Source organism: Schistocerca piceifrons, chromosome 3 (genome assembly GCF_021461385.2).
Source record: "Schistocerca piceifrons isolate TAMUIC-IGC-003096 chromosome 3, iqSchPice1.1, whole genome shotgun sequence".
NCBI classification, from domain to species: Eukaryota; Metazoa; Arthropoda; class Insecta; order Orthoptera; family Acrididae; genus Schistocerca; species Schistocerca piceifrons.
Window position 1 is genome coordinate 350,770,179 of NC_060140.1, and position 12,917 is coordinate 350,783,095.

A 12,917-nucleotide genomic window follows, 5' to 3' on the forward strand; every position below is an offset into this window, starting at 1 on the left:
GACTGATGACCTTAGCAGTTAAGTCCCATAAGATTTTCACACACATTTGAACATTTGACAGTACGTTGCGCTGTAGATGGTACCTATAACAAAAAGAAAACACCAAATTTACCACTCTACAGATTTCCTAACGACCACAAGTTGGATGAAACAGAACATTGCTGGACTGTTTAGTTCCAGTTTTCCTGAGCCTACAGACATTTACTGAAGAATAACGTATATTATTAAGAAAAAGGAATAGATAGTAAACAACAGAAGATATGACTAATTGCAGAAGCACGTCGTATATCTACGCAGTAACGTGAAGTTTCGATCTTTATACGGCCAGATAAACCAGTTAAAAAAATCTAAAAACAAAGGAATCTGCTATGGAATGCAGTACCTACATTATTTGACGTACTAGTTAAACCACCGTAACTTTAGCTGAAGAGAAAACTGCCAGACAAGCATGATAATAATAAACCGATAAAAACAATCAAACTGTTCCCTCGACTCGCAAGATACCAATTCCGCAAATTGTTGCTACAGCAGACCCACAAACTCAAAATTTTTCAGCACAGTCATCTTTTGAAGATGAAGTAATTATATTAAAGAAACGTTTTTAACGGGGAAGTAGAATGAAACGTAATTAGGAGCAAATCTTTAGACATCGTGCAAAATTGTCTCATCTCAAAGAAAGTATCAGTCAGTCAGTAACAATAATATAGGATCCTTATGGGTGAAATACTGTGGTTACATTTTCTTACTTTCAGTGGACTATGCTTATATTACATGCAGTTCCGAGAGAATTTCTTAATGTTACTTCATTCATGAGTTTTGGCTCTGTTTACAGTTGTTTTACGATTATTCAGGACGCTTGATATTGTCACGTAGAAGAAGGTGTAATTAGGTGGATGACGAACACTAACTTCACTTAACGAAAGTTTATTCATCACTTGTACATACAAGAGCGCAGAGCGAACTGCCTCCGGCCAGAACCAGCACCTCCTATAGAGGGGTGCTGCCAGAACACATACAGTATATATACAGCTACAGAACATTCCCGTACAATGATTCTTGACTTTTATAGATACTTCTAGAATGTACTCGAACCGAATATAAAAATTAAAATTGCGCAGCCCAGGTAAGCTTTGAACTCACCTCCCTCCATACAACAGTGGAGTATCATAGCCACTACACCACGGTGCTACTCAGCTTCTTCTGCGACAGTATTTTAATAACACTTGAGAACCAACTGCTAGTGAGTAGACGCTAACAATTTTCCCTATAGCGAGTCTCTTGATTGTATGTGTTAAGACTGTGATAATACCTGAAGCGAGACAGGTGTTATGCCCACAATTAATTTTATTGTATTCTCTTAAATCGTATGTATTATAAATTAAAAAGTGATTTCTATGCCAGGATCAAAACTACTCGACCAGAGGTATCCGTCGAAGTTTAAAAAAATTATTGTTTTCGTAGCAGTAGTGAGAATGCATTCGCCTGAAGGATTCATTCCTTATCTCTCTCGCCCGTGTAAACACAGAGTTCACGTTTTTATCGTGATATTGCAATTTTTACGAATATGACTCAGCTTACAGCTCGTAGCGGTCGTAATGATTCTGGTAAATAAGTAGGAGGGAAAATTCCAGTGTATAATGCTCCGATCTGACTGATATCAGAGGCTGTGAGACTGTAAGAAGTATGCACAGAGATTAGCGCATAAAGTGTGCTAGCTCCACAGAAACAAAGAGGCCAACACGTGGCAGTGAATCTTGGGCGTTCATTCTTGAATAACCATCTGCTTATTGTCGTAGCTCAAGATGGAAGCGTCTGGCAAATACCGCTTTAACGCACGTAAATATCTTTGTCACGTACACAAGGGCATATATAGCTAACTTTCCATCACAGCAGCCGTAGAAAAAAGTGTATGATCTTGGCAAACGGCATCCTCACCCTCCACACAGACAGACATAGCAATTTAGTATGTTTAAATAAAACCAGAATATGTAATGGAGACTGAGTAGTTGCAAGAGTACCAAGAAACTTTTGTCGTAACCCCAGAAAACTATTTCGCCTTTCACTGTTATTCTTCTTCTATTGGAAACTGCCAGATGATTTGAATTGTAAGAGCTTCTAGCAGCGTAGCGCCCGAAAAACCGATCCCAGCGTCGCTCGCCATTTGGTATCTATTGTTTCGAAACTGTTGGGACTACTATTGTATTGCCAGTACGAAGGCCGTTGCAACTTGGTTAAAGCGCGTGAAATAAATATCTCAGCGAAATCTATCGTCTTTAAGAAAGAATTGCTGTAATGGAGGCGTACGAGTCTACCGGTTCATTTAAGGAAACGCGGAATATTTTTGTAAAAACGTTTCCTGGCGTTTCCATACCAGCAAAGAGCAGTATACAGGATTTGGTGACAAAGTGGGGTACTAGAGGGTCCGTTGCAAACGCAGAAACGAATCGAGCCCTGCCCGTTCGCACACCTGCTGCGATCACGGATATTCAAGCACGAATTATCCAGAGTCCAAAGAAGTCGACACGTAAACTGTTACAACATGTGAACGTTTCGTGTGTCTTGTCATCATGTTTTACACCGTGTGGAGATGAAACCCCACGAAGTGACCTGTGTTCAAGAACTGAAGGAGGAAAATGCTGCAAAAATTGTGAATTACTGTACTTGGTTATGTCAAACATTTGAGATTGGGATGTTGGATACGCTGCTAAATTTCATGGATGATGAAGACCGATTCCATCTGACAGGGCGTGTGAGCTCCTAGAACACAATCAACAATCCCTATACGATTAATGAGGAACTTCTTCAGGGTGAAATAAATCGCAGTTTGGTGTGGAGTGTCACCAAGTCGGATTGTGGGTCCCATATTTTTTTGAAACAGTAGTAAACATTGCTGTGTATAGGTAATCTTTGAGAAATATTACACACAGTTGACGTACGCATGCTGTCTTTCAACAGGATACAGAGACCTGTCAGTTCACGCAAGTCAGTCTCACGAATTCATGAAAGATTCATAGAAGAAACGACAGCCAGCAAAGGATTGTGGCAGCCGCGTTCGCCTGACTTCACCACTGGTAACTTTTTATCTGTGGGCAGTCTAATCGGAAAAGTGTACCCAAATAACTCAATAATGTCAGAAGACTTGTAGGACAATAATCATAATGAAATTCTGATGAATGATGCAGCAGTGTTGCGCAAAGTGTATATTAACATGTTCGGGCGCGCCCAAGAGTGCGTTGAAGTACAACTAAGTCATTTTCAGCGCCTAATGTAATGTAAAAGACAAGATCAGTTCAGTAAATATAGTTCCTTGCATTAGCTTATTTGTTATTTCTTTATTATCTAATTACCACGTGTTTATTTATTTGTTGTTGTACATGCTCGTGGAGGGTAACAATTCGTGCGTAATTGGTGAGCAGTCTGTATTCAAGGCTGGTTTTTCACGCACTAACGTGTACCTTCAATTCGTAATGTTTTCCCTCGTGCTTCCGGCCAATTTAAAAATCAACTAAAAATGTGAATACGGACATTATTTGTGCATAGCTGAACATTACATGACTGATTGCAAACCTCGTACCACTGTACACTCTCTACGTTAAACGCGTTGTTGGCAGTAAATACGTACTGTAAACCGGTAACACTAAGATTTTTGGTAATTAATGAACATAGTTTTTCAATAGTTTTGAGTTTCATTCTGTAAGAAATTGTGCTTCGTTTCCTCCACACTTCCTCTTACACGAAACTAATATGAGATTCCGCCTCTCAGCCCACCCAACCTAACATTCTGGGTACAGTCTTGGACGAACATCTAATTTACTCGTAACTTTTTAATTTCGCGCTTCTAATTATCAAATCTTAGTATGTGCTAGAAATATCAATCCGTTCACAGATGAAAATTGTTGCTTTGTGTATTTTTTGTCAGAAGACAACAATGTCTGCCTCAGCAGACTACACGACCCATTGCGGCTGGACTGACTTGCCGCAGCCCTTACGGTACTGTATTTGCAGTCGAGAAGAGATGTGTTGAAATCTCCAACAAGCCGTCCTGATTTACGCTTTCCGTCATAAGCCATTTTAGGCGAATACGAGAATTGTCCTCTCAGTAAAAGCACAGTCAAAACATTGCACCAATCCTTTCCCCTCGTTAATGACATCGATGTCGACGGATCATGAAACTCGGACCTTCTGCTACCCTGTTATCACCGGCTGCAGCATAAGAACCGCTTGAGACGCCCAACAACGTTTTCATTTTCCTATTTTCCTACAGAATTATTACTTGAAATTTTGTTATACTTCGGTGTTGTTTTGCTCAGCTAAAATTTGTGATTTAGAACAACCGTCAATCTTCAGTTGAATTTTCAAAATTGATCACTAAAATTATCTATACGATAATACTCAAATACTTACGTCTTTCCTATGTCTCTCCAAAACCACAGCGTTACAGATACTTTTTATGTCCCTATTACCTAACTACGCGCGGTCTCTAACGATGTTACGTTACTTCCAATGCAACATTACGTAACTTAACTCCGTCCGAACAGGCCTTGGAAGGCCCAACGATACCGACCGGCCGCCGTGTCATCCTCAGCCCACAGGCATCACTGGATGCGGATATGGAGAGGCATGTGGTCAGCACACCGCCCTCACGGCCTTATGTCAATTTACGAGACCGGAGCCACTATTTCTCAATCGAGTAGCTCCTCAGTTTTCCTCACAATGACTGAGTTCACCCTGCTTGCCAACAGCCCTCGGCAGACAGGATGGTCACCCATCCAAGTGCTAGCCCAGCCCGACAGCACTTAACTTCGGTGATCTGAGGGGAACCGGTGTTACCACTGCGGCAAGGCCATTGGCCAACATTATGTAACGATAAATTAAATTTCCTGACAGATTACAAGAGTATTTTGGACTAGGATTCGCACCAGGATCCTAGCCTTTCGCGGACAAGTTTCTTACCGACTTAAATTTCCAGCACACATCACAGTCTGACTGAAAGATCCAGTCTACCAGCCTTATCTATAACTTTTCATGACTCACAGAGGTGCTCCTATGCATCTTTCGCTGCACTTGCAACGCAGGAGAACAGGATGTGCCAAAACAATTACTACTTACAGAGGACAATTCGATGCAGAATGACAGATTCATTCTGAAAATAATTAACGTCGTCCGATGGTTATCCAGTTTCAGTAGCAAATATCCACTACAGGTTGGAGTTTCTCATCATATTTGACCTGATGTAAACTAATCGCACCCTTTCCATTTCTTATTAATTAAATTAATTAAATTGATGACAAGTGGTAAATTTCTTAAAAACAATCACTAATTAAGTTTTGTTATGGTTTCCCTTATTCTTTTCAAGTATAATTATGTATAAGACTTTTATGATTTAGAGAATATGTAAAATTTATACTACAGACGCTTCATTATACTTCATCTCATTTAACTATATTACGAACGTTTCTTTAAGACTTCAGTTCTTATGGGTTACAGGAACATATACAGCGTGATTTAGGTGTCCCTACCGCTGCTGTTTTACGCAACCCGCAGTGTTACAGCTGGTCTCCATAAACGACACGCGAGATTTTCATATTCTCTCGTTCGCTATACGCTAATTATTAGCCCTAAAGAAAAAATGAACAGAACCTTTCTGCAGGAAATGTAATGCAGTTAAGTCTTGTAATTGGATACCTTCTCGCTGGAAGCCACAGGTTTCGAGTTATCCAAGAAAACCCTTCAGAAGTAATCTTCAAACGCACCCCTGCTCCGACACTCGGGTCCCACTAGTCAGGATTTCTAGTACATTGTTCATGGAGTGCCCTCCTACCCCTGTGCAAAAATGTGCGACTGCACGAATTATTTCCACATTCGACCTATTTTGGTGTTCATTGACTGGCGTTATTACGCCACAAGCTTTGTAGAGCAGTCACAAATTGTAAAAATTACTTTTGTGGAGAGTTTACTTAACAGTTTTATTAATTTTAACAGTATAAAATAAACAATTACATCGTTGTATTTGTCAGGTAATCTGACTACGAAACTTCTTTGCTTACAATGATTAGGTTTGGATCCAATTGTCAACGTAATTAGAATTAGCGTAACGTCTACGAAAGTCATTTTTCGTTCATTGTCCTCACGTGCATGTTTAAAGTAATAATGTTAGTGACCTAGCCAACTATGCTGGTGGCGTAATTGCCAATAAACAGAGACCAAGGATAGTCGAACATCGGGAACCGTTCGTATAGTCAGAACTTTTTCTACAGTGGTAGGAGGAAGTACCACGAATAACATACTAGAGACATTGACTGGTGAGGAATGAGTATGGGGCGGAGGTGCGTTTGAAGATCACTTTTGACCGTTTTTCTTCAAGAACTCGGAAGCCGTGGTTCCGCCGAAAACGTATCACAGAGCAAAATTTTACAACATTAAATTTCCTATAAAAAGATTCTGTTCACTTTTTTTGTAAGACTAATAGTTTACGTGTAGCGAGCACGTGGTTTATGAAGGCCGCAGAGAACGACAGCGTGAAGCCGTCGGCACACGGACCGTGCAACCGAACGTTGAGCGTTGAGCCTGCCGAGTTTCTGATGCCATAGCATGAAATAGCACGTTCGGGAGTCTTTCCGAACGAACGTGCAGAGCAATACCTGACATGCCCGATATCTGAGCGTGCGTCTGAGCGTTGACCAATGAGATGGCACAACGCCACCTACGTCACACGCACGTCGTCTCCCTTCAGTACAGAGTTTTGAGGCGCCATATTGGCATTCATTTCAAGCCTATACATATATATGCCGTTTCTGGGCACCAGCAAATTGAGAATCACTGGAAAACCCGTTGTTAACTGTGCGATTCGTTCCAATAAAATAATGAGAAACATAATACTCGAGGCAAAAGAATTATTGTAACTTGCGTATTATGACAGTATACTATTTGAAGGCAGCGACACACTGAAGATTCACCAAAAAGGCATTGTTCTCGGTACAATTTGTTATAATTAAATTCCAATTAGTAATATATCTACGATTAAGGTTGTCAGCAAGTGCTGACATGCTATGATTGTCATTAGTCTGTTGTTGGTTTGGCGAAATGAGTAGCGTCACTATTCCTTGTGATGTAACATACTTGGGCGGTGGTTAGCGACTCGACAATTCCAATTTTTTTCCTAACATTTGTGTTTCTATTGGGTTCTGACACTTTATTATTAGTTTAATATAAGTATATACTATAATATTACTATAATATTTGATGTTATGTAAATATAAGTTCACCTTTTTTGAGGGTTGACTTTGTTCGATTGGTCTAATGTATAGGACAGCTTGCGCTACTTGTATAAAGATATTTTGCTCCTTTTCCTTTTACGCTTCATATTTCACATGTTGCAAAGATTCTGCTACTGTGTAGGAACCGTGATCAAGTAAGGCTGGCCTTGGGGTTTTACTAAAATGTGAGAATGATGAAATAATGTTTGTCTTATATGGAGAAGTATTGCAAATTTGTATCGCACTGTTTGTAATGGAACTTTTATAAGTCTGTGTCCTTATTGATTGGACATGGTACTTTCCTTATCGTGGACGATGGAGGGAATGTGCGTTTTAATAGAGCTAACGTGGGAATTTTACGCGCGCCTGTTTAGTAAACAGTCTGATTTAGAACTAGAAACATCCCGCAACTGCCGCTGGAGTGCGCTGTGATCGCGTATATCACGTTGGGGCCCACGTGCCGTATGCACAAGTCGCATCGTTCCTGAGCGTTCAGCAGCACGTTGAACTTGGCACGCTCTACGTTAACGTTCGACAACACGGCCCGTGTGCTGACGGCTTAATTAGGGGTACCTGAATCACCCTGTATATACAACGGGCTCCTCGCAAAATCCTTAAAGGCCCAGGGGATGAACGTCGAACGCCGTGTCGTCCCCTGCCTTGCGGGGTCATGCGGTATGAAAGGGTATGTGGTCAGCACATTACCTCCCGGCCTTTTTGAAGGCTTTCTAGACTGTGGAGCCGCTACTTCTCATTCAGGTCGCTCTGCAGTTGATATGACGAAGCTGAGTGCACCCCGAACCGGTCCTCGCATCAAGGAAAAATCCATGTCCACATGGCAGTCAGCTACCACTCAACTATGGAGGCAGAACTACAGAGACAGACGCTGGAATTTATACTGAGCTGAAAGTACAAACACTATTTGATCAAAAATAACCGGACACCTAGTAGTGAACATTAACATAGTGTGTGGCCACCCTTCGCCTTTGTGACAGCTCTGAACGTCTGTAGAGGAATAACAGCCTCTTTACCTTCAAAATCCGAAACCAGAAAAGGTAGCGATCGTGGACGCTGGGATCGTTCTAGGCAGGCCAGTCTATTTCAGGAATGTTATCGTTCATAGTCCACATTCTCACAGACGCTGCTTTATATCACGGTGGTTTGCCACACCGATAAAAACAGTCATCGTGTAAGAGCTGTTCCTCTACTTCACGCAGTACACAATGCTGTTATGATCTGTTCATTTGTTTGCCCACTTCATATTTTCTTAAGCGCGATAAGGGGATCACACACAGCTCACGAATAACGGTCCCATATCGCAGCACCACTTCCTCCGTTCTTCAGAGTTGACGCAACGCATGATGGCAGGTAATGTTCTACAGGCATTCGTCAAACCTAAACCCACCCATCGGACTGCTGCGCGGTATGGACTGATTAATCACTCCAAATCACTCGTTTCCAGACATCCAGTGTCCAATGACATCTCAAGCGTCGCTAACCGTTGAGTACAGAAATGTGTAGCTAAAGAGGATTAGCTCGACCATTGTACCCCATTCTTCTTCACTCGCAACGCACAGCTAGCTGGGCTGCTGGTAGTACCTTGGAGGTCGCAAGTGTTTCCTTCTGTTGATTTCATGTTATTTTTTTACGATCACCCTCCGCAGTGCTCGACGGCCCATGCTCGTCACTATATGAGGTCTGCTTTGCCTTGGTTTAACTGTGGTTGTTCTTACGCGTTTCCTCTTCACAGTCACATTATCAGTAGTCGACTTGGTCAACTTTATAAGGGTTAAAATGTCGCTGATGAATTTGTTATTTACGTGACATCCAATGACTAGTTCACTTTTGAAGTCACTGAGCGCTTTTCACCGATTGTGCAATCTGAGTTCGATTATGGATGCACGGTGTATGGGTTTGCGAGGCCTTCTTACTTAAAGATGTTAGACGTTGTGCACCATGAAGGGCTTCGGTTGACCACTGGGGCATTCAAAACTAGCCCCATACCAAGCCTCTGTGCAGAGGCTGGTGAACCGCCACTTCATATGCGGCGGCGGCTGCTTACGGTGCGCCAGGCGTATAAAACTTTTGTCCACACCATACACACCTTCATACCATACCGTTGCTCAGCTTCCTCTGGCACGGCTATTTCATAACCGGCAACGAGCGACGCGGCACTATGGGATTCGCGCACAGGATTGCCTCTCTGCGATGGATATGGCTGGTCTTCATGTTTTCCGTTGCCGTTGGAGCAATTTACACCTTGGCTCCTCCGGAGACCGAGACTTATTTTAGATTTGACTAATTTTAAGAAATATAGTACGCCAGATTTTACATTCCAATCTCAGTTTTTTAACGTTTTAGATGAGTATCACGGTTTTACCGTCGTTTACACTGATGGCTCCAAACAGGAGAATTTCCTTGGCTGATCCGTAGTGTTCCCTGATCATGTTACCCGTATTCGCCTCCCTCATGAATATACCGTTTTCGCAGTGGAGCCCCACGCGATCGTGAAGGCACTGGAGCGGATGAATCGTGTTCGGGGCAATCGATTTCTCCTCTGCTCCGATTCTCTTAGTGCCTTACAATCATTTCAGAATCTGTACCCAACTGAGGAGATGGTCCAGCTGATATATGACCAACTGCACTTGCTCCAACGACGGGGTAAAGAGTTGTCCTTCTGCTGGGTGCCTGCTCATGTAGGAGTATGGGGCAATGAACAGGCCGATCGGGCTGCCAAGGAAGCCTGCAGAGAGCAGGAAGTGGTCCAGTGTCCTATTCCTTTGCAGTCTGTCATTTCTGCACTCCACAAGAAGTGCATGGAGTTGTGGGAGGAAGAATGGCTGGCGGTGACGTCCAATAAACTGCGGTTGGTGAAGTCAACAACTCGGCCATGGCGTTCCTCCTGCCGGTTGCTCAGGTGGGAAGAAGTGACCCTCACGCGTCTTCGGATTGGGCAGTGTCCTCTCAAACGTAGCGTTCTATTACCGATAGATCCCCCGTTTTGAGATGCTTGTGGTGTGCACATCTCTCTCCGCAACATTTTAACAGACTACATTTTATACCGTGATGCAAGGGCAGAAGTACAAGTTGATGGGGATCTGCCCTGTGTTTTAGCTAATGATGAGACTTGTGTGTCTAGGGTTTTAAAGTTTTGTGATGTGTCTGGACTCTGACCTAAACTTTTAGGCTGGAGGTTTTAGTGTATTGCACAGTGGCTGGCTCCTCCCTTCTTCCTTGCGGTCAGCCAGCCGCTTTTATCTGCTGTATTGTTTTAGCTCCCTCTACCACTTTCTTCCTGTGTTCTCCATGTTTTACTGCTGGCGGCATGCTTCGTCCGACGCTTCGGTGTGGGTAGGCCAATATTATTCCAAGCTTGTTACCTGTGTTTTACGTTCTGTTTTATCTTACTGTTCTGAGTCTTTTCTTGACACCCGTCTCAGTCTGTTACTGAGCTGGCGCTGAAGACCTTGCCGTCGTGCGCCCATACAACCCTCTCCATCCCTCATCATACATCCATTCTGCTGTCACTGCTTCTCTACCGACCACACGATAGTCCCCGCCTGCTTTTATATATGGGCGGGTCCACCTCTCGTGAAATAAAGTATTCAGTTTCTCAATGCATAGGGATACGGATACATTTGATATGATAGCGTGTATTCTGCAGAAGTCAACCGGGATTTTTGATTATGAGTTTATTCTTTGTATTTAAAATACCATGTTGTTGTTGTTGTGGTCTTCAGTCCTGAGACTGGTTTGATGCAGCTCTCCATGCTACTCTATGCTGTGCAAGCTTCTTCATCTCCCAGTACCTACTGCAACCTACATCCTTCTGAATCTGCTTAGTGTATTGATCTCTTGGTCTCCCTCTACGATTTTTACCCTCCACGCTGCCCTCCAATGCTAAATTTGTGATCCCTTGATGCCTCAAAACATGTCCTACCAACCGATCCCTTCTTCTAGTCAAGTTGTGCCACAAACTTCTCTTCTCCCCAATCCTATTCAATACCTCCTCATTAGCTACGTGATCTACCCACCTTATCTTCAGCGTTCTTCTGTAGCACCACATTTCGAAAGCTTCTATTCTCTTCTTGTCCAAACTGGTTATCGTCCATGTTTCACATCCATACATGGCTACACTCCATACAAATACTTTCAGAAACGACTTCCTGACACTTAAATCTATACTAGATGTTAACAAATTTCTCTTCTTCAGAAACGATTTCCTTGCCATTGCCAGTCTACATTTTATATCCTCTCTACTTCGACCATCATCAGTTATTTTACTCCCTAAATAGCAAAACTTCTTTACTACTTTAAGTGTCTCATTTCCTAATCTAATCCCCTCAGCATCACCCGATTTAATTTGACTACATTCCATTATCCTCGTTTTGCTTTTGTTGATGTTCATCTTATATCCTCCTTTCAAGACACTGTCCATTCCGTTCAACTGCTCTTCCAAGTACTTTGCTGTCTCTGACAGAATTACAATGTCATCGGCAAACCTCAAAGTTTTTACTTCTTCTCCATGAATTTTAATACCTACTCCGAATTTTTCTTTTGTTTCCTTTAGTGATTGCTCAATATACAGATTGAATAACATCGGGGAGAGGCTACAACCCTGTCTCACTCCTTTCCCAACCACTGCTTCCCTTTCATGCCCCTCGACTCTTATAACTGCCATCTGGTTTCTGTACAAATTGTAAATAGCCTTTCGATCCTTGTATTTTACCCCTGCCACCTTCAGAATTTGAAAGAGAGTATTCCAGTTAACGTTGTCAAAAGCTTTCTCTAAGTCTACAAATGCTAGAAACGTAGGTTTGCCTTTTCTTAATCTTTCTTCAAAGATAAGTCGTAAGGTTAGTATTGCCTCACGTGTTCCAACATTTCTACGAAATCCAAACTGATCTTCCCCGAGGTCCGCTTCTACCAGTTTTTCCATTCGTCTGTAAAGAATTCGCGTTAGTATTTTGCAGCTGTGACTTATTAAACTGATAGATACCATATAAGGTTAAAATTTTAGCGAAAAACTACAGAGAGGTGAGCACAGCATCCCCAGTGAACACAAGCTCATCTAGAAAGAATTCCAATCTTTGTTTCGTACAGTTTTCCTTCAAATGGTTCAAATGGCTCTGAGCACTATGGGACTTAACATCTATGGTCATCAGTCCCCTAGAACTTAGAACTACTTAAACCTAACTAACCTAAGGACATCACACAACACCCAACCATCACGAGGCAGAGAAAATCCCCGACCCCGCCGGGAATCTAACCCGGGAACCCGGGCGTGGGAAGCGAGAACGCTACCGCACGACCACGAGATGCGGGCACAGTTGTCCTATTGCGGATATTATCTTGCAAACAAATTATTAATGGGTGAACTATAATTTTATTCCTTAGTTATTGAGTGCTCCACAGTTTGAGAACCTCTGCTGTAGATGGTCCTAAAATATTACCAGTCAAGGCAAATGGTAGTTCCACCTACAATGTCAGGACCGTCTTGTGGACGTACGAGAAAGTGGAGTAGTAGCAACTCTCTCTCCAGTAAATCAATACCAAAGTGACTGTCAGATACTAATGGACACTGTTTCCCTTGTTACTGAAGATGGTTTGCTGGCAGTATCCGAACAGTTAAATTTTTCTTGGCGTGCAACAGTCTTATGA

General features: G+C 42.4%; 1 pseudogene; it reads right to left on the reverse strand.

The window, feature by feature from the left end:
- Positions 1-4,733: 4,733 nt before the first annotated feature.
- On the reverse strand, positions 4,734-4,851 carry LOC124790171 (annotated as a pseudogene).
- Between the last annotated feature and the right edge of the window lie 8,066 nt (positions 4,852-12,917).